The 20548-nt window shown below is 43.7% G+C and overlaps 2 protein-coding genes across 3 annotated transcripts in view; one reads left to right on the top strand and one right to left on the bottom strand.

The window, feature by feature from the left end:
- The window catches only part of coro7 (coronin 7), a 190597-nt gene that overhangs the window by 43092 nt on the left and 126957 nt on the right, over nucleotides 1–20548 (bottom strand). The window lies entirely within an intron of this gene.
- The window catches only part of vasnb (vasorin b), a 36994-nt gene continuing 26889 nt past the window's right edge, over nucleotides 10444–20548 (top strand). Inside the window, exons 1-2 of one of the 2 annotated variants that reach the window (XM_015359869.2) lie at nucleotides 10444–10736; nucleotides 18723–18811. The gene's annotated coding sequence lies outside the window, so the exon portion shown is untranslated. The remainder of the gene's footprint in view (nucleotides 10737–18722; nucleotides 18812–20548) is intronic. The other variant, XM_015359868.2, reaches the window with a different exon arrangement.

Below are 20548 nucleotides of genomic sequence, written 5' to 3'. Positions count from 1 at the left end.
TGTTTTACAAGGGGAAAATGCTGCCATAACACGGACCTGACAAGGGAAAATGCCCTATAACTCGGCAACAAGGGAGCAAGTGGGAACCGGCCTCCCATAGGCAGGTGGTCTGAAAGAGGCCGCGCGGGTAGTGAGGATCCATTAAAAACAACCTTAAGTACATTTAAATGTCTGTAACACAAACCAAATTGTGTTTCCCAGGGTGTCCCAGGGGTGGCCTGGAGTGGGAGGGGGCTCACAGAATTCCCACCAAACCTCTCACACTCACAGGCCAGAGGCACTAGGCCCGACTTCTCTGCTCTCTGCGCACGCTGTCACTTCCCCCCGGCCGGAATTCCTCGCTCTCTCGCAAACAGATCCCTAAAGAGACCCTGTGTTAGCAGCTCCCACCCCCCCCCCCAGAATTGTATCCACAAACACAGCTACCCCTCTCCCTTCTCTGAGCTCAGTTCACCCAGGGGTCAGGGAACATCACGGCCATGAACTGTCACCTACCCCAGCCTCCGCCAAGCTACAGCAAGAGACACAAGTCAACCCGCTTGATTCTGGGCTACGCTGCTCGGGCATGAGAGTTTTGCACGAATAACCGCTCCACATTTTGGGATATGGGGACCATACGCCAAGCTGGGACATGGGGACTCCTGCGGGACCTCAGGGATTGCCCACAACAACCTGGGAATCCATCACCCCAAGAAAGGGAACTCTCTTCAACCCTCTCATGAAAAACACAACAACATTTACGCAGAAACTGCTGCCCTGCAGCACAGTCAGACAGTATCTTATTCTTAAAGAAAGCGTATTAAAATGTGAATGCCTGTCAGTTCAAAATAGGTGTGACCGTGGTGAAATAGTCCAGGACTGCAGGTCTAGAAGCCCTTAAATCAACACTCCTCAAGCGATACTTCTATTGGAAGGAAAAAACAAACAAACAAAGCAAGGTTTATGTGAGTTTCCGTCAGTGGACTGTGTTAAGGGGAATGGATGATTCTTTGATTCTTCAGTCTTTAAAACAGTCAATGCAGGAAGCGTTAGGTCTGGCTATCATGCCTGTGCTCTGTTTTGTTCAATACAGTCAAACCAACTCAAATTCATTAGTGACCAAAACTGGGCATTTACACTCTGAATTAGACTGACAGGAGGCACCAAGTGAGAAAGCAGAACCATTCAGTTGGTCCTGCTATTATGGTCCTGTTAGCTGAAGGAAGTTTCAATGAAATGAAGTCACCAATGAGATCTGCAGTACAGCCCTTATATTTTACACTAGATATCTTCTTGGCAAAAGTAACTTTTGCATTCTAGGATTTATCTTTAGGGATATATTTTAAGTATGGGACTGTTTTATTACTATATAAGAATAACAGCAGCATTCCAAATGATCATGCAGTTTTATTTCTAATCAGTTTTCAAGAAACACATATAAAAACGTGTCGTACCGCAGGCCAGCTATGGAAGTCAGCAATTTCCAGGCCTTACTCATGTGTTACCCAGTGGGGGCGAAACCTGAATTTACTTCTTTTTTTTTTTTTAAAGTGAAAGAACAACCAAAAGCATTTTTAAGAAATGGCCATGCCTCAGCTATAGGTCCAGGTGGAAAGTCCATTATTGAAAGCAGTATTCTATAAATAAAGCGAGCTCCTGACTAAGATCCAGTATTATGACTAAAAGCCTGAGAATGAAGTGGGAATGGTGAGTTAGCGAGGGATCAAGTCCCGGGCACACAGGCAAACTGACCTTCAGGAATCAGATAAGAGTGTTCTAAGGTAAACACAGCCAAGGAGAAGGGGGGAAAAATACTAAAACAAAATACAACAAAATGAAAAGAGCTACAGAGAGGGAGAGGGAAGCTGGAGACATTTTTTCCTGACCAAAGAAAAACAAGAAAGGCTGGAAAACTGTGTGCAAAGGTTTGGAGGGCTGATTCATCATAAAGCTGTTATTGTATCCCCTGGGCGATGTTACAGGACACAGAAATTCCACTCTGGAATTTATTTTATGATACTAAACGATTGGCAGTGGACTGTGCAGAAGGGGCTGCTCTGCATGTTTTAGCGATGGTGATTTACGCTACAGTCCCACTACCCCCCATCCCACAGTGTTTACATACCACATCTCCACAGTCTGCAATAAGCAGGGGGGAAAAAAAGCCATTTCCGCTATGTGGGAAGGTCAATGCAGGGTCCCCTCCTCCTTTTGATTTTGGGGTAAGTTTCTGCGGATTCGCAAAATTCAATGGAAAACATTTCTGAGCCGCTGCTGCGAGATTCTCACTTCAAACCCTCTCCAGGAAAGGACGGCTTTCTTTAGCGGACCATCGAATGGGAGAAAGATTCGATCAAACATATATACGAGGGGCAGAAAAGGGGGGAATAACAGCTCAGCTCTCTTGCTGGTCTTCGGAAATTTGATGTGCTCGACATTCAAAGTTCGGCACACTGAACACGCAAACTGAGTGATAGGTGTTTTCTGGCCTTACCTATCCAGCGGGATTACTGGTAGCAGAAGCACTCACCCAGTGAAAAAGAGACTCTTCTGCAAGAGCAGGGAAATCCCTGTTTGATCACAGAACACTGCTGATCCTCGTAGTGCACCCCTGCCCAGCGAGGCCAGAAGACCACTGGAAAGACCTGGCGTCTTTCATTCATTTCATTCATGGCCTCTTTGAACGTATCATTTTAAAAGGTAATACTGTATCTAAATGATAACAGGACAAGAAGGAAGCACAGCACAAAGAATTAGCGAGGAACAGTTAGTCTTTGCACAATGAATCTGAGCCCCTTCCATCTGGGAGCCGATTTAGGCTACATAGATTCAGACGCAATAGAATTATGTTATCTGTTATTCTCTGGGCCACTAACCTGCTTAATTTGGACAACTGATTGTATATTTTACTTTATAGGTTTTTTCTTTCCCTTTATACATGTATGTTTATTGTTAATGGGTTCATGTGGTGTTAAATGTATTGTGTATTGTATTGTGTCTTTCACCTGCCTGTAAAACAAATTTCCCATCTGGGACAATGAAAGGAATTCAGTAAGGAATTCCATAAGACATGTCCCTCAGCTACATCTTAATGAGAGAAAAGTGTTACAGTATGCGTGCTTGGACTCACCTTGCCTGAGCTGCCCAGTCTTTCAACAAGGCAAGACTGAAACCCTGAACCCTAGACTCACTCCCGGACAGCGACCTGATCAGTGTCTCGCAGGGCGCTTGTCACAACAGACTCCCACGTGTCCTTGTGCACTTCCAATCTGTAGCGATGGGGATCACTTCAGAACAGACAGATGAAACTGAGCCACAAAGCATGGCCTACATCAGTGTAAAACACATTGTACACACAAACATTGCAGCGCTGCTTCTGACAAAGCCTGAGTCGTGCACTGTGCCCCTTTACTGGAGCTGTCGTTTGGTAAATGTGTTTGGGAGCTAATCTTAAGGCCGTTCTTGTTCCAAAGTCGACTTGTTTTGCCGTGGCTCCAGTAAGCTTGGATGGAAGCAAGAAAATGAATGGAAGTGAGGGAGACCCAGGACACCATCTCCAATATCTCCCAGCGTCTAAAACCACTGGAAAACATGGTGAGCACTGGACAAGGATCAAGAATTGTGGGAGACTGTGGGAGGCCCAGTGTGCTGAAGAACTCAAACCCTGAGACCTAACAGCAGTCTGATCTCTTCTCAATGTGCCGGCTCAACATCAGTGTCCTTCTGCCAGGGGTGTGTCCTTCCACTGAGCACTGGGGGCACAGGTCATGGTCATCTCTAATTCGATTCGATTACATTCAATTGGCAATATCGCTTCATAATCTTCAGCAATAAAAAGAAAAGACATGCAGACAAGTACAGAAAAATACAAGAAATACAACATGAAATCCCACAAGATACTTCATACGATACTACAGTGATTCAGTACATTTTGACAATTATGGAACTGTAGACGCAACTGAAGTGTTCAGTTGACAGTATTATCGGACAACATGATGGCTGCCATTGTGGTACAATTACTGTACTGTACTTCAACCACCACATTATTGGGGGGATATACTGTAAAAGTTTCTTTGAACGCTGGGAAGATACATACGCTCCATTCCCCCATACGTTATGCTTTGCCTTGAAGAATTTTTACTATTAGCAGGCAGAGGAGTGCATCTACAGTATCAACCCTTAATCAGGTACAGAACTGGCCTAGTCATGTTGGACTCAGCACAGATTTATAGCCAGAGATTCACCCAGCACCACAGTAAATCTGGGTGTAATATACAGTATTTATACACGTAAATCAATGAACAGCAGGTCGTACTACACAGTCCTACACTGACAGGTTGAAGGAACTAAACATTTCTTGTTTTACACAGAGAACACTAGGAGCGGGCCTGAAAAGTATTCAGAATCCACAAAGTCCGTGACAAAGTCAAGGGGTGGGATTGCTATGTGATCGAGTGAAACACGATCCAGAAGACACAAGAGCAAGCTACACTAAAGTGTATTAGAACAGAGAACAGGGTTCACGTTTTAACAGAAGGAGTGATGGGAGAATGGCAGGCTTACCCAGGTACTGTCTACCTTGTTGAAGCCAATACCCTGTTTATTTTCAGAAGCAGGTGGACGAGATCGTTGATCAATGAGCTACTAAACTGCCAAACAAGTTAGATGAGCTAAATGCCTCGCTTGTGTGATTACTTTGCTTAAAGTAGCCTTTTTCTTTCTCTGGCAGATCTTGTTATCTATCACGGCCCTTACATGTTCTCATCTACAAGGCAAAGTGCGTGCCAGTTCGGAAATGTACAAAAGTTACCCATAGAAAGCACTGTGATCATTTCAGTCATCTCATGGGCTGGAGAAGAAGGGCTTGATTTTTCTCCCTGTGGTGCTCATTGGGATTATACCTCACGTGAAGCCCACCTGAACTGAGCTCCAGCTTCCAATGTTAAATAAATAGGCAACAAGAAGCTGATGAGCTTCACAGAAGTGGGGATCTGATTACTGAGTCACATTCCAAGACGCTCATTAGACTTCTTCGTCACCTCCTTCCTATGTCCACCGCCCGGAGGTTTTTAAGAAGAAAGATGATACAAAAATCCGAAATCCGTCTGGCAAGAGTGAAAATGGATACGCCGGATAACAGCAAAAGTTTGACACATTTATGAAACCCACTTACACAAAAAAGGCGGATGTGACAGAAATTGCCTCTGGTGACTCTCAAAAATCTATTTACTGCATCATCACGACAGTTATTCCAGCACGGCTTTCTGATGGTGTTACAATAAGTGCATGCTAACTTCTCGCAGATGGTTTCACGAGAAGCTCTTGACCTTAAGCAGAGAGGAAACTGGTCAAAAACGCCAGCTAAGAATTGTTTTACATTTGGTCAATCCATTATTTTCTAGATATTCAATCTCCCAGCGGAAGTACGGGGAGATCCTTCTTTCTCACCCCCCTGGGCAGCTCTTTCGCTCATTTCAAATCCAAAGCCGACTCCGTCACACAAGTTCACACAAGGTTATGGCTTAAAAAAGAAGCCCTGTCAGTATTTCTCTCGTCACCAAGTCAACATTTCTCGTCAGCAGAAAAATACTGCTTCCTCTCGTCCGCCTTGCCTGTTGCTGAGACTTAATTGAATACAGGAACTAGACACTGCTGACAAACTGGGGAGTTGGCTGTATTCTTCGACATAAAGAAGGGTCACCTGTAGATTCTGCAACAGTGACCTCAGCCAAAAAGGCAGAAAGAATCGTGATTTTAACAGGGCTTGTAAGCACTATATTGCCGTCAAATAAGTGAGTGAATACAGTGAGGTTAACACCTGACAGTAAGAGACAGTTCCAGTGAGGACTATCTGAAATGAAAGGATCTGTTCACACTGTAATGGTATAGGCTGAACATCAAAGCCTCCAGGTCACACAAGACCATGCAAACATGACCTACTCAAAACCACAAAAAAGGCACAGATTGAATACTATCATGTAGGGACTTGCAGCCTCCTCTCCTAAAAAATTGCATCATAAAAACATTTTGAGTCTTGGAATTCAGCACATTTTCTTCTGCAGGGGTGACAGCTGCAAAAGCCACACACAAAAGTGTTGATGTGCTAAGGCTCTTTTTCACAGCTCGCCCATAACACAAATGCTTTTAAAAATGCAGGACTCTGTATGTATGTACACACACACGAGCAATGAAGAATCTTGTGGCTGACACCTCCCGATTTATTGAGAGAACGTATGATAAATTATTTGCAGATACGGACATCAGATGTATGGATTGTTCCGTTCAGCGTCATTTTGCGGATTCACAGCTAAACTGCTCTGCTCTTACTTAAGAATTTCAGGTACGAAACGTTTATCTGGGGCTCATCTGATTGAAACCTCCACCGGAGCCCTATAGCCTTGAGGTTTACTGGGACCAGTTCAAGCTATTTCTGCCCAGCCAACGTTAATAGGCAGAAAGAGAGTAAAATAAATAACAAGGAAAACAATTCATGTCCACCTAACTGAAGATGCATGTTCCCGTCACCTGTCCCTCAGGCAGTAATAACGATGAAACAGTTCTAGGTAATGAGTGCTTTTCAACAAAGCTGCAAAACACAACTGTCTGGCTTCACCAGGGTGAGGTGGAGCCTTCTGGGTGATACCTTGGTTACTAAGTCTTGGCAAGCCACATCAAACCAGGTAAACCGTGCCGGGTCACGGCCTGCACCAAAGCAGGGGGACGGACTTAAATGGACACCTGGCACCGGGAACTTGGCCGATTCTGAACAAACGAAAAACAACCCCATCCATGTTGTTGTCAGAAATGCGAAAGGCATTTCACCTTATTGGCTTTTGAGATTTCAGTTTCCATTTTTTTAACATAACTGCAGCAGCAGACAATAAGGGAAGTAGGAGCAGAAGTCATGTTAAGGGAGTAGCAGTCACCTCGGAAAGAGCTGCAGCAGAAGTAGGAGCAGCAGCAAGGCTGGTACCACTATTGAGAAACAGGGGTCACAGCAGCTGCATCAGTATTAAGACAGCAGTATAATCACACCGGTGCTAGTGGAAGCAGCAGTATTGAACAGTTATAGCAGAAGCAATAATCACAATTGCAGTAAGTCTTTCACACGGACTGGGCTCATTATAATGGGAAAACTCCGACCGATTGTTTTCACTGGGGGAATGGGAAGACATGCAAGTTGTGTAAGAGTCTCTGTCCTCAGCTCTCAACCTTGTAGCCTGAGCTTTATCGCTGTGAACTACCATTCAGGAGCACCAATAACCATGGGCTTTATCTGGCACCCTTCATTATGCACGCAAATTTAGCTCTCTTCCCACCACTTGCTGTAATGCACAGCAGATGTGTCTATGGACATTCCTGCGAGCGTGTGTGTGTGCATTTCGGAGACAACTTATATTGCAAACATGAGTTTTAAAACTCATGAAATTTGAACTTCAAATGTAATCTTTCAATTCACAAAATTATACAAGATTGCCGAGCCAAAATGTAATATCATCTTTTAATTGCAGTGATTCTAACCCTTCTCAATAAGATGGGTGTGTATATAGAGGGGATTGGGCATAAACTGCATAATTAAGACGTACAACACATCAGGCCCAAACCTACCCATCCACTATATAACTCTGCACCACTGTGACTCTAAATGACACACCAAACACTTGTCATGACTCAATTCACCTTTGGATAAACACAGACTGCATTAATGGAGAGAAACAGTGCAAAATACTTTGCGAAAGTTAAAATGAATAATTACACCTGAAATAGAATCGAAGAGATTTAATAATAGAATAATAGTGTGTGCATATTGAGCTGCTGAAGCAGAACTGCAAAGCAATAACCCACAAACATGTGCAGTGGACAAGACGCCCGTTTGTGAATTAATTTTTTTTTTATTATGCCTCTTCCATCCCGAGGTCGTCACAGAACTTTAAAAGGGAGAAACAATGAACACAATTTACGCCAGAGTACTATTCAACCATCACAATGTGGGGAGTGAACGGATATCAATGATATTTGAGGTTTGGAACACATTTCCTCTGCTGACCCTAGTTGTCAAATTCAACACATCTGCATCTTTCACCAGCCTGTGCAAGAATCACTCCGACGATGCACAGAACCGCACATGGATGACCATGCCAGATTTCTGCAGTAGACAAGATGCATCCTGCTATATCATCGTACATAAATCATTTGTCGCTTTACAATAGGGCTAAACCTGCCAACTTCTTATTCACTAGGAATAACAGCCCCCAGGAATTAATGGTACTGAAAGGATTATAGAGCGTTCAGTCAAAATTTGGCTTAACCTGCTTGGCTGAGGGCTGACCTCCTGGCCGGGGGACGAGGAGGCTGGGTCCCCCCTACAGAGTGAGGGGTGACCAAGGGGCAGCTGCAGAGGTGGAGAGAGAGATGCCGGAGACGTGTGCAAGGAACAGAAGGGGATCACGTCCAGTATTTCTAGTGATTTAGGAGCGGAAATGATGACAGGACTGATGGCTCTTTACTGACAGTGGAGTCTAATTGAATTTGGCTATTGTCATCCCTCCTTAACTTTGATATACTGTATAAACTCCGTTTATGAGGATCTGAAGTTGAGGTGGGAAGCTATGTCAATGCGTGTTGGCCACAAATACAAAAACCAAAGAAGAAACGCTACGTTTCTGCTGCTGAGTCTTCTTCAGGTGTGAGTAGTGTTCTGTCTCTTCTTTCTACATGTACGTTTTAGCCTGGAATGAACCTTTGCTTGTTTCCTGGCGACTTCCCTTCCTGACTGTGCGAGGGCAGTCAAGCAGAAAAGCAGTCTGACTGAGAGAGGGCAGAAATCGAGTGCACTACCACAGATCTGCAAATTCCAATTATTTGCAGAACAATTAATGAACTTCCATCTTTCTGGTGAAACAACATCAGTTTGAACACCATAATGAAGCTCTACTTTCATGATGAGTTGGTGTTTTGGAAAGTCAGGTGCACATCTAGAGTTAAAGGAGTCTAATGCCATACAGGCATGTACATGTGCACTAGAATTTGTTATTCGTGCCAATCTCTCACGACATGCACAGTATAGCAGACGACAGTACGACAGACAGCACCACACAACCTAGACAGCACATCACAAAACCGTACATGATAATTAGTAACGTACAATAAATGGACAATAACTATATTGTAGATAAACATGTTGTAGATCATATCTGTGATGTAATCTTAATGTTGTACATTGTTAGGGGTTCGAATGAGGATCTGCGTCAGTGGGTAGGCAGCAAAAAAACATGTAGAGATTAATTTCACTTTGAAAGGTAGGAAAAAAGAAGTATAACATAACTTTTTGGCTGTGAAGTTTTCATACTTTTGTTTACCTTCTTTTTACTATATGTATTCAGCCATTTTATTATGATTTCTTTATCTCAGCTGCAGTGGGTTAGATTTCGAAAATACTGATGTCTTTCCTGTATTGTAGCCCACAACAACAAAAAATACACGTGAAAAAAAATAACATGCTCAAAAATCCTTGGAGATTTTAAAACTATGAGAAACTTTTGAAATAATTTTCACCCAATGCATGTATAAATGTTGCGAGAAAGGGCTTGCAATTGTCTTTTGTTATGCATTTTACAGTACTTTCACTGTTGTATTTAGAAATGTTGCACTTGTCTGAAAACATGTTCATCCAAAAGGTTTATAACAATTAGTCCGAAGCAAGTTGCAACCTTCTCTCCGAAGTTCTTGTATCCCAGCGCCTCTTGGATTATGTGTCACGGTAATAGTTGTGCTTTAAAAAATGTGCACTAACCTCTAAACTATAAATCGTTTTAAGGTCGAAAATGCACATGTAGCCGTATAGTCTTATTACACGCTGCATACCCGAATTTATCTGAAGAGATAAGGGCTCGCATTCTAAGCGCGTGTGAGGGTACAAGGTTTTGAAATGTTTGGCGTGGACTTTTGCAACACTAATGTACAAGATGTGGAGAACAAAATACAAAACAACTTTAAAAGTACTGTGTAATAAAATAAATTTAAAAAGAAGTCACATAAAACAGTCGATTTTGTATTTGAAAATACTGCCAATTCTCAGCTAAGCAGATAATGAACGTACGGGTCAGAATAAGGCTTCGTAGAGTACACTTCATAAGAGCGTATTTGTTCTCTGCTATAAGAGTTCAAATATTGTATTATTATCACAGTTAAACCTGAACTCACTGCAACAGAAAGACTGCATCTTATTTTCCTGAACGAACCGCTCTTTCTGCAGCCGGAGACATGAATGAGTAACGGGTTAAATCACATTTGTAACTTTCTTCCATTGATCCGCCCTTCCTTTGAAGGTAAGGCCCGGTTGTCCAATCAGAGCCCAGAGAGTGGGTTCGGAGGGCTTCAGGCTCCACCCTCCCTGGGTGGAGCCCCGCCCCTACTCGTCTTAAAGTGCTCAGCCCTCCAAGTTCAATAAAGCGCTATTGTTTAGCCTTAAAGCAAGTCGCTTGCTCCTTTCCCGGGACACTCAGCACATTTTTACACACTGACCCATCAAGGAAAAACCCCATCTACTGTCATTTGGGAGTCACTCCGACTTCTGAAGACAAACGCACCCTGAGACCCTTGCAAGTTTATCATGGACACAGAGGAAATCTGAACACGACTGCTCTGACCGAGTGCGTTTCTTTCTGTCACCCATTTACGTTCCAATTCGTGGATAAAATTCGTGGACGAATTCACGTCGCCAAAGTTCCACTCTTCGCGTTCTGCTTCTGACCTCGGTAAGTTTCCCCACTTCAAATGTTTTTCTTGACTACTCCGTTTATTGTTATAATTTCAATGTGTATTAATCAAAGCAGGTTATTCTGGACTGGACAGAATACCCATATACTATATACTGTCCTAATAACTACATACTGCCCACTAGGACGAAATGTGTTGTAAAATGTATTTAATCATTTTAACTGTTAGTCCATTCTCGGGCTGGAAATGCATGTGGAATATAACGCGTAAAACTCCAGTTTACGTTTTTCATTAAGTCGTAAGGGCATTAATAAGACAGGTATTTTGTACCTACAGTACTCCAAGAATCAAATATTTACAATGCCAATATACGTAATGAACGAAGATAAGTCAGGCACTAATGCGCGAGTTATCTGAAGCTTTCGAAGTACAAACGAACTACTGTGCAAGTATTACCTACACACCGAACACGCTCAGCAGTAAAATAACCGCAAATAACAAGGACATCGTCTTCCAGATAAGATTGCACAGGCACTCGGATAACGTGTAATTACTGTAGCATTTGGATAGAAAAAAAATGCCTTTTTTGTTTCAATTGAAAAAGTGTTAAAATGCAAACAAAACTCATCTGGAACCGCAACAAACATGCCCGCATCTTAAAATATTCCGCCGTGAAGAGATAATGAGAAGAAGTCGCACAAATCCGACCACAAAACGATAGATATAGCGCAACCAAAGTACTGTAAGTTCTGTATTTAGTCGGGCCGAATAACATACTTCGATATTCCCTGATCGCTCCTCTGTGAACTACACGCGACTGCTGGGGAAAGGAACTATTAATTTGTCTCGGGTGTTACAGAAACATTTAATTGTCTTTCTTCACTTCGCCAGCTTTCTTCGTGCATTTTACGTAACTGGAGAAAAAAAATACAATCTGTTTAGTCACACGACTCACAAATGAGATTAACTGTTGTTATTCGGTTTTTAATTCCATTTTTTAAGCCGGTGCATAAAGAAGCCATTTAAAGTCTTTTTTTTATGAGCGACCTGAATTTATATCATGGGATTCAGGGGATATAGAATCTGCAAACGAACGCGACTATCAGCGCGCAAAACAAGAAATGTGACCATTTGCGTCGCAAACCAAGTCATTTATCGGTTTTAAGAATAGGTACTCCAGTACAGACAAAAAGGTAGGAGAGTAGCTTTCAATAAAAGACAGGAATTAGGTGACCTCTCGACAGCACTTGAGAGGCTAATTCTGAGACTATTTTTCTTCTCAATAGAAAGTGCGCTCTGCACTTCGTTCGAAAAACTTCATCACCACAACCAACGACTGTTATTGTTAAAGACAAATCTGTCCGAACAGTGATTGATGCGAACCGGCGTTTACCCTAGGGCAACTGGCATCTTGCGTCATGTTCAAAGCTGCTGTTAAAACAAGTAAGCTAAGCCTTCGATTGCACTGATTTAATAAGGCAAAGAACGACAGAAAAGTGCACATGGAACCCTGCAAGGGGAAATAAGGAATCTAGCGATTTTCCTTTTTAAAAAATGTTTAAAATAATTGGCACGTTTTATACTGCCACATTCTTAAGGTGCCTGGCGAGTTGTAAAGTTACCCGGCTCACTAATACGCGGCGCATTCCTTTAACTTTCCCCTACCGAGTTGAAGAGGTTTAAAAAAAAACAGATTTAATTCTGAGGCTGGTTTGGTAATAACTAAACGGCTCCTTAGTTACACTTTGCTTAAAACCCACACATAAGAACATAAACTTACTGTAGTTCAGGGTCCGTTTCGTGCTGCACAGATACCCCAAAGATGTACTGTAAAAACCCGAACTTTACCGAGTCCAGGAGTTGTTCACATTGGACTCGGAACCATTTCGCATCTACACGTGTGCACAATGGTATAAACGATGATTTATTGAACGCGCACTTATTGAAATTGAAGTCTAGTCCCTGCCCAGTTCACCTGAAAGGAAACCATTAGACTTGCGCCTTACAGGCGCTTTTACGCCTCGGACAGACCGTATCTGGCTCTGGCTCAAGGTTGGACAGCAGGGAAAAGGAACCACGGAGTATTAATAATAGTAATATAGCAGAAAGGTTAGTTTCAGAAAATCTGGTGAATTGGTTTCAAAGCTGCACCTGATGCAATTTGAGGGGTCACCTGGAAAGGCAAAGTATTTTCAGTTCAGACCTTTCCTGTTAGCTGTGTTGTTCTTCAGTATCAGCATCAGTATCTCACTCGCAAGCACGGTCAGGTGAATAAAACCGTTAACCTTTTCAGCGTGTAACCCACCCCTGTCTGACCGCTCCTGCAGGGAGCAGTTACTCAGTACCTCTAGGGGAAAGGTAAGCCCCTGGTAACCATCACCCCGGTGGAAAGAGTGGCGTTTCCCAGTATGTTTGAGATGTTTTTACACTACAGTACGTCACGAAATGGAGGGTGATCCACTATCTCGAATTCCTATTCCATCGTGCAGCTCAACACACCTGTCATTAGCTCAGGAAGTGCAACTATCTAGAAGCACCGGTGTCTTAGCAGATGAGTTTTTTGAGTCGAGCAAAATCAGGATAGTCGTTAAACTCCCGGGACAGATGTCACTGGCCGCCAAATTGATACACTTCTGCGTGTAAAAAGAAGACTTCCCGAGGACAAGATATGTTTGGATGTTCATTCTCTCTAGAATTGCAACGCTAAAATAAAAGTAAATTACAAGTAAAATTGCAAAAATCGTCAGTAAAATATGTATCTTTCTGAAGACATCGTTCACTCAGGTGCTGTACTCCGGTTACGTCCCATTACTGTGAAGCTGACAGTCTGTTGAATGCAGATAGCGCAGCGGATCAAACGTCAACAGGGAGCAGAGCAAATAAACAGTGACGAAGCCCAGGTGATTTTTTACGTCGACCTTAACAGTAAGACAAATCTCAGCTGCAGTCTGGGCTCGCTCCGAAGTGTTACCAAGCCGCTGATCTCGCGAACCGCAGAAAATTGATTGCAAGCGACCCTCGTCCTGGTCTTAATCTGTCCGAATTCTACCGTTGTGAGCAACACGACTGTCTAAGATCGTGAGGAATTTGAAATGCCCCGCAGAGACCCCGATGGCAGCGGCAAGCTTCCCGATCGGAGTCCTCCGTGAGTGTGGGTTGACTAGGCATGCTAATTGCACGAGTCTGTCAGCACGGCCTGGATAACACTTAAGCAAGTGCGTGCGGAGGTTATCCTAAGGGAGAGCAGGCTCAGATCCCAGCGCACAGCATGTAAAGATCTGTAAGGAGTCCTGCTGTGCCAAGCTTTGCCCATTGGATAGGTATTTGGGGGACACTACATTCTAACAGCACTGTGATGTACTGCCCCTGTACTGTGTTCAGGGTTTTCACACTGGGGGGTTTAAGGGTTAGTGTCCTCCTGGACTCGGCATCATCCTCTGAATAAGGTGATTGATTCTGAAGAGGGCTGTCGGAGACGATTTCTCAGCTTCCCCGGCTAACACGAGCGACAAGTGAGAGGTGATATTTTAGCCTGGCGCATACAGCGCGTTCTCCGTTCAGGAGGGAAAGAAAAGGCTGTGTCTGCTCTGAGCGGGGGCTTTCAAATTCCCTTGCTAGCACCCCGGCTGCAAACACAGAATTTCGAGAATCGAAATGGCACCCTGGCAGTCCGTCCTCTCTCTCTTTTCTGACCCGGGCCTGGACTCCCGTTGTCTCAGGCTGATACTGAAAGACGACTTACCGATTTTGGTTAGATTTAAAACACTAACTTGATTCCTGGTTACCTTTTGTCTGTTTTCCTGGTTTCTGTTCATTTACTGCCTCACAGGTTAAGCCACGAATAATCAGAGTTGACATCTAAGATGGACCAGGGTGCCAGATGGGTTAAAAATTCTAACCCCTTGTACTTTTTGAATCATCCAACATTTTGTCGGCATAGCACTTTAATTTGAAACATGGTAATATATTGCTTCTGTGTGTATCTCTGTCCATTGACAACGCCGTGTGTCCGATCACAAGGCAGAACAGTTCCAGTAAAAATACCGCGCAAAGGTACTGTTGTGTTTGAAACAGATCCACCTTCGGTTTTGGTTTTGTCTTCCTAACAAGAGGGCCAGACAGGTCGTTTAGGACTACAAAGACGCGAGGGGAACACCAGGCGCAGGCGTTCAGACAAGAGTACAGAGAGGAGCCCACATGGTGTCTTTCTGTTTGTTTGGAGAGCAAGCCCTGTCTGCACATTGGCAGCAAGCGCCCCCAGTTTGCTATGGAGCCCGGCAGTGCAATCCAAGCCAGCCTTTCAGCGGGTGACATTTGGGAAAGATGCGTTTGGAGCAAGACGGTGTGCGCAGGCCGGAGAAGGAGGGGAAAGAGGGAGCAGATAAAAGCAAACATTCCTCACCGGCTGCCTCAGCAATTTAATTAAAGCGCTGGAAGTGCTGGGGATGGCACGCGGAGAAAGGCTGGGGCGAGCCCACTGAGATGCAGGCTTAACCTCTGAGATCTGCTCCCTCCCTGAGCCTTTCCCTGGGCTGATGGGGGTCAGGTAATAAGCTCCTGGGTCACAGCAACCATGCAAACTAAAAACTAAGGGAGGAAGGCCCAAGACAATCTCAGTCAGAAAGCTAATAAATCCTCAAAAGATATCAAGCTGTAAAAAAGAAACAGAGGAAGGGCAAGGAAGGAGGGGGGGAAGGCAATGAAAAGAGAATTAAAACACACATACACAGGATTAACCCAGAGCCCAGGGATCTGTGCATGGCTTTTTCCAAAGGTGACAGCTTTCGGACTGACAAGAGACACCCCTAACAGACAGTTTAATGGATGCTCCCCCAGTTCTACATGCGGCACCGACTAACACAAACTCAGCCCAGTTTGTCGTCTTTGATCCGTCACATCACAGTGTGCTTTACAACTCTTAAAGACAGGTAAAAATGAAAGTACTAATGACAACAGTGCCGCAAATTAACTCCAGCACTTTGACAGTGGCGCAAATGGATTTCAGTCTTTCCTTTCTGGTTTCACTTGTGAGCTGGGCAGTTTTTTTTTTTTGGAGAGACAAGATGTTTTTAAGGCAGTGAACTCTGCGTGCTGCACACTGAAGGACAGTAGCAGGAAATATTATCTAGATTCATTCACGGTCTGATTATTATTGGAGGAGAAAAAAAATTATATTCTTCCATTCTGCCAATCTCCAGTATTTATATAAAACACGCTGGCAAGCCAGTCTCTGAGGATGAAACTTCATATATCATCATTGAAGAAACTGTAGAAAATTAATAAATGACAACTTAAGTAATGACTAATTCAAAATATAACTAGACGGCCAATCACATACACAGTAGAAATATATAGCACAACAGATTATTCATTTCCCATATTTACTTCAATCTTTCTTAAAGACTGCAGTTTACACCTTCTAGTAGTTAACAGAATATATAAAATTAGTACAGACTCCCGTATACTTACAGTACAGTGCTAACGGAAAGGTTTCACAGTTAATACGTGTCAGTTTCTAATCCCCTAATGTATGCATTCCTATTTCTGCATTGCAGTGGTGGCTTTATTTACTTAAGTAACATCTGCTGTTCTTCTTCTGTGGAATGTGACACTCAAAGTCATCTTGCTGGCTGCATCATCTAATGTCAGCAAGTGACTGTGCTGCCGAGATGGCCGGTTTACAAGTAATTGGGCACATTCACACCCCATTACTGAGCCGAGCAGTCACCGCTGTTCAGAACCTTCCACGGAGCACTAGATCACCCATCAGACAGCTACTGTCTCAGGATTTCTGGCCAGATTAAAGGTCAGGTTGAGTGAGCTAATGCGATGCAAGGCTGCAAACAGTTTTAAAATCTGTGCAGTGCTCCTAGGGCTTTTAAAACACTCTACAGGAACAAGAGTCGTATCATTCCGGTGTTAATAGCGCTTTAAAACAAAAAGATGTCGGGCTTGCGCAGGGACGGAAGTTAAGGAACTCACGCAGACGTGCACGGATGCTTAGCATTTTGCTGATCACAGGGTTGCTGGTGTGAAACCCCAGAGTATCTGCCTGATTTCAGATAAACTCTCCTCAGCTTTACAAAAACATCCCACCCGCGCTTACCTGTCCGCTCCAAGTACGATTGAAATACGGATCAAGCTGGAATTCGTCAAATCTGACAGCAGGTTTGTCATTTTCCACTCCAGCGCCAAAAGATATAGGTCTTACACCAGGACAATGTTGTGGTTTCAGTGCCATTAATACTAAATTAATGTGTCATCTTTAATCAACATTTACGCCATTCCCCACCCCTGTTTATAGTCACACCATGTGTTTATGCTTTGCTGGGCTCACATATCCTTTATCTCAGCAAACACAGAGACAAGTCCATTCAAATGCCAGTTGCTTAAAGAATAAATACGAATAAATATATACCTAAGAATGGTTACAAACAAGTGGAGGCAACTGGGAAGGAGCAAAAGTCAAATCATTACTTAGTTATTAATTGTTACAGACATATAATGAATACCAGAAATTTGCAAGAGAAATGTCTACCCCCTTGTCATAGCCTACCTCGAAAATCTGTCTACTGCTGTTTTTTTTTAATGTAACTAATCAAAGGATAGACATCCTTGCAGCCTGGCTTCTTAAATTTACAGCACTGTTATGCAGAAACACCAAGTAGAGGAATCATATTCAGTTTGCTATCTGTCGGCTCTCAGTGTAATGATGAATTCCCAGTTGAAAAGTTTAATATAAACCTTACTTGCCCACATCAGAGACCAGCTGCCTTGTGAAGGAGCCAGCAGCCTGTAAATGTCATATACATGATATATAACACACACTGCAAATTAACAACAGATCACAGATTGAAAGTACAGTATGTGACGTTCAAAGCCACTCAAGACACACACATGGCCCCAGTGCCATTGCGCTGCCCTGTGTGCTCATCAGCCAGCCCTGGCAGTTTCCTTCACGTCATCCTGACCGACAGTACCCGCTACAAAACCTTCTGGAGAATGCACAACAGTGCAGCCACAGCCTCGTGCTCTGTGATCTCTCCGGGCATGCTACAAGGAGCTAGTTTTGCAAACATTTTTCTTTTAGTTTTTTAGCACAGACCATCTCTGCATGTAACCGATGTTAATTCAGTTTGGTTCCATCTGCTTGCCTGTTCTGCTTTGCCTAATGGCGTCCCAAGATCAGGGCCCTCATTACAGTACAGTCTGTCGACCAGAGGAGAAGTAACAGAAACTGCACCACGCTACGAGGTTACCTCTTTTTTTCCTCCTCTCCTCCATCCCATGGAAAAGAGGAGTCTATTTGGAGGAGTCTAGAGTTTGTGCAGTGGTGCTCAGAGCTGTAGGAAAACAGCGCTCGTCTGGCAGGTGTGACTAATGGCGATAAGCTGTCTGTAGCCTAGTGCTCTTGTCTGACATATACTGCTCTAGTGGCCCGTTAGGAGGTTAACCCTCAAATCACCAACTCTTAATGGAATGCCCAGGGCCCCGAAGTTGTCTTTTCCAACAGGGGATGCCATTATTGGTCAAGTACCTACAGCAGCAACCACAGGATTCTCAGAACTGCACAAAAACATGAGGAAAAATAGGAGTTAGAGGTACTGACTGAATAAAGTGAGAAACCCCTTTGCACAAGGTGTTTTGGAGTCCGGGTAGCTGGTACAACAATCCCCTGCCCGCCTTCCTTCACAGCCTGAGAAACAAGAGTCCTTAGCTCCACCCAGCGCTGGCTTGGCAGAACAGTGGCACTCACTAACGATGTTTAAATGGCACCGCATTAGCAGAAGAATGCTGTGCTCCCCGAAAGAATAATGGAGAGGCTCACTTTTCAGTGATGTTGTGTGGCCCGTGTTAATCCCTTTTGAAACTTTAAAAAGAGGTGCTTTTCTAAATATGTGCTGGTGGAAATAATTGTGTTGGTCTTTTGTTGAAGTCTGTTTTCATGGTAAAAAAAAAAGACTTTTTACTTCTAAAGGACTGAGAGAGGGCCCTTTTTCCGACACATTTTTAATTACTTACAGCACCTCCGACCTCACAGAGGGCGGTGATTCTCTCAGAGTCCGAAACTGACACGCAACAGGGCTTTTACAAGAAGCTCGGCAGAAATACAGTAAGTAGAATTTTTAAATAAACCACTTGCTTTCAAGTGACGAATGTATCAGCCAGAAAAGACAAGGACAAAGTCAACTTCTAGAGTAAGAAAGTTCCGGAAAGTACTTGACCAAAGAGTAGGAACACCAACAGATAGCTGGCTCGGGTTGTGAAATTGTGATTTTTTGGGGGGGACATCAAAAAAGCTTTTAAAAGGGACATTCTGTCCGGGTACCTCTGTAAATAAAGTCCAAAATAAAACCGCTAACATTAAATCTGCGAATCACTGTCAAAACAAAAGAAATGAGTGATTAAAGCTTAAAAGCTTTAAATGCCCTGAGGAGGGAGGGCAAAACGTTTTCTGGAAATTTGTTACAGTTTCGGACAGGAAAACCAGGACTTCCCAGACAGTTTTCTATGATAGAGACACTCTCCCTCACGATTAGCACTCTCTACCTGCCCCCTCAGCCACACAGCTTGCACCACAGGGGCCACACAGGGGGTTAAAAGTCACGCTGCCCCACCGTCGGGAGTCGGCCACCTGCGGGCCGGAGAGAGCAATCAGGGAGCGGGTGACGGATGGGAGCAGGCAGGGCGGAAAGCACAATATGCCCTCTGCTCTGAGCGGCGGAGTCCGATCCCACTGCAGCCACTGCAGGTAGTACAGAGCACCAGAGACTTAACAGCCTGTGGCCCTTAACCATGTACTTTTACACTGCGGCATTGCAACATCTCGGCAAGACTCTCAACTTCATTCTCTTGACTTTTCCTCCTCCTCACTGAGGCATTTGTGGCAACACCGCCTGTTCTGAGAACCGAAGCCTGATTGCCAAACAAGCATGAGCCCAGTGAGTCCAAGCCAAGGTACACTGTATTCACTGTTTTTACAGACTTCTGCATCACAATGCTCTGTAAGGCCTAGCAGGTTGCATAAAACACCAAAACCTGAATTGCTCCTTACACTTACCCTTAAATGTCAATTGGCTTTATAGGCACTGCACAAAGCAACTGAACACACTGAGGCCAAAAGCTGAATTAAGGGGACAAGAATCTATTTAAAAAACTTAAGGGGTTTTTGCAACCAGGCACTGCGTACTTAAGCAACAAACCTTTGCTGGATTATACTTAACCCAGCCCAACTGGACACAAGAAGGACTCCTCTGTGCTTTCTGCCAAAATGATAAAAACAAAATGACCACAGAAACACATAAAAGAAAACCCACAATGCCACCATGTTCCACAGCAAGAAGAAAGAAACCCCGAGAGAAAAGGGCTTCCTTTTTCTCAGTCTTCCTTGAAAAAGCCCCAAGTCCTTTGTAGGCTTGGCCATTGTCTATTTCAATGTCTTGGAAAAGCAAACGCAGGGAAATGAGCACTGGCCACATTCTGACTGCAGTTCGAAAGACTGAATAAGTCCCAGAACGCAACCACAAATAGCTGCATTTGAGAACGCAATAAAAAATGGCTTTTAATCTAACTTGTAATTACCAGTTGTTGGCTTATAATTAGGAGGTGAAAGTTAAACCTTAAGGATTTGAACGGGGGGAAGTCTAAAATCTTCCCTTAGAAGCTGAGACTGATACAAATATCCAGTGTATATTACGGTATTCACAGAGTAACTAAGTAGGGCATTTTCTGGACATTTTAATTCAAACTTCAGCGTGTGCGTTTCTAAAAACAAAAATCCGCAAGTCATTTCAGATACAGCAAGAATCGTGAATTCCAGGTCATTCTGACACAAGGACTGAGGCACAGA

Source organism: Lepisosteus oculatus, chromosome 19 (genome assembly GCF_040954835.1).
Source record: "Lepisosteus oculatus isolate fLepOcu1 chromosome 19, fLepOcu1.hap2, whole genome shotgun sequence".
In the NCBI taxonomy this organism is placed as follows: domain Eukaryota; kingdom Metazoa; phylum Chordata; class Actinopteri; order Semionotiformes; family Lepisosteidae; genus Lepisosteus; species Lepisosteus oculatus.
Note: the sequence above shows the minus strand (reverse complement) of the source record. Positions and strands in the feature narration are given on the sequence as shown.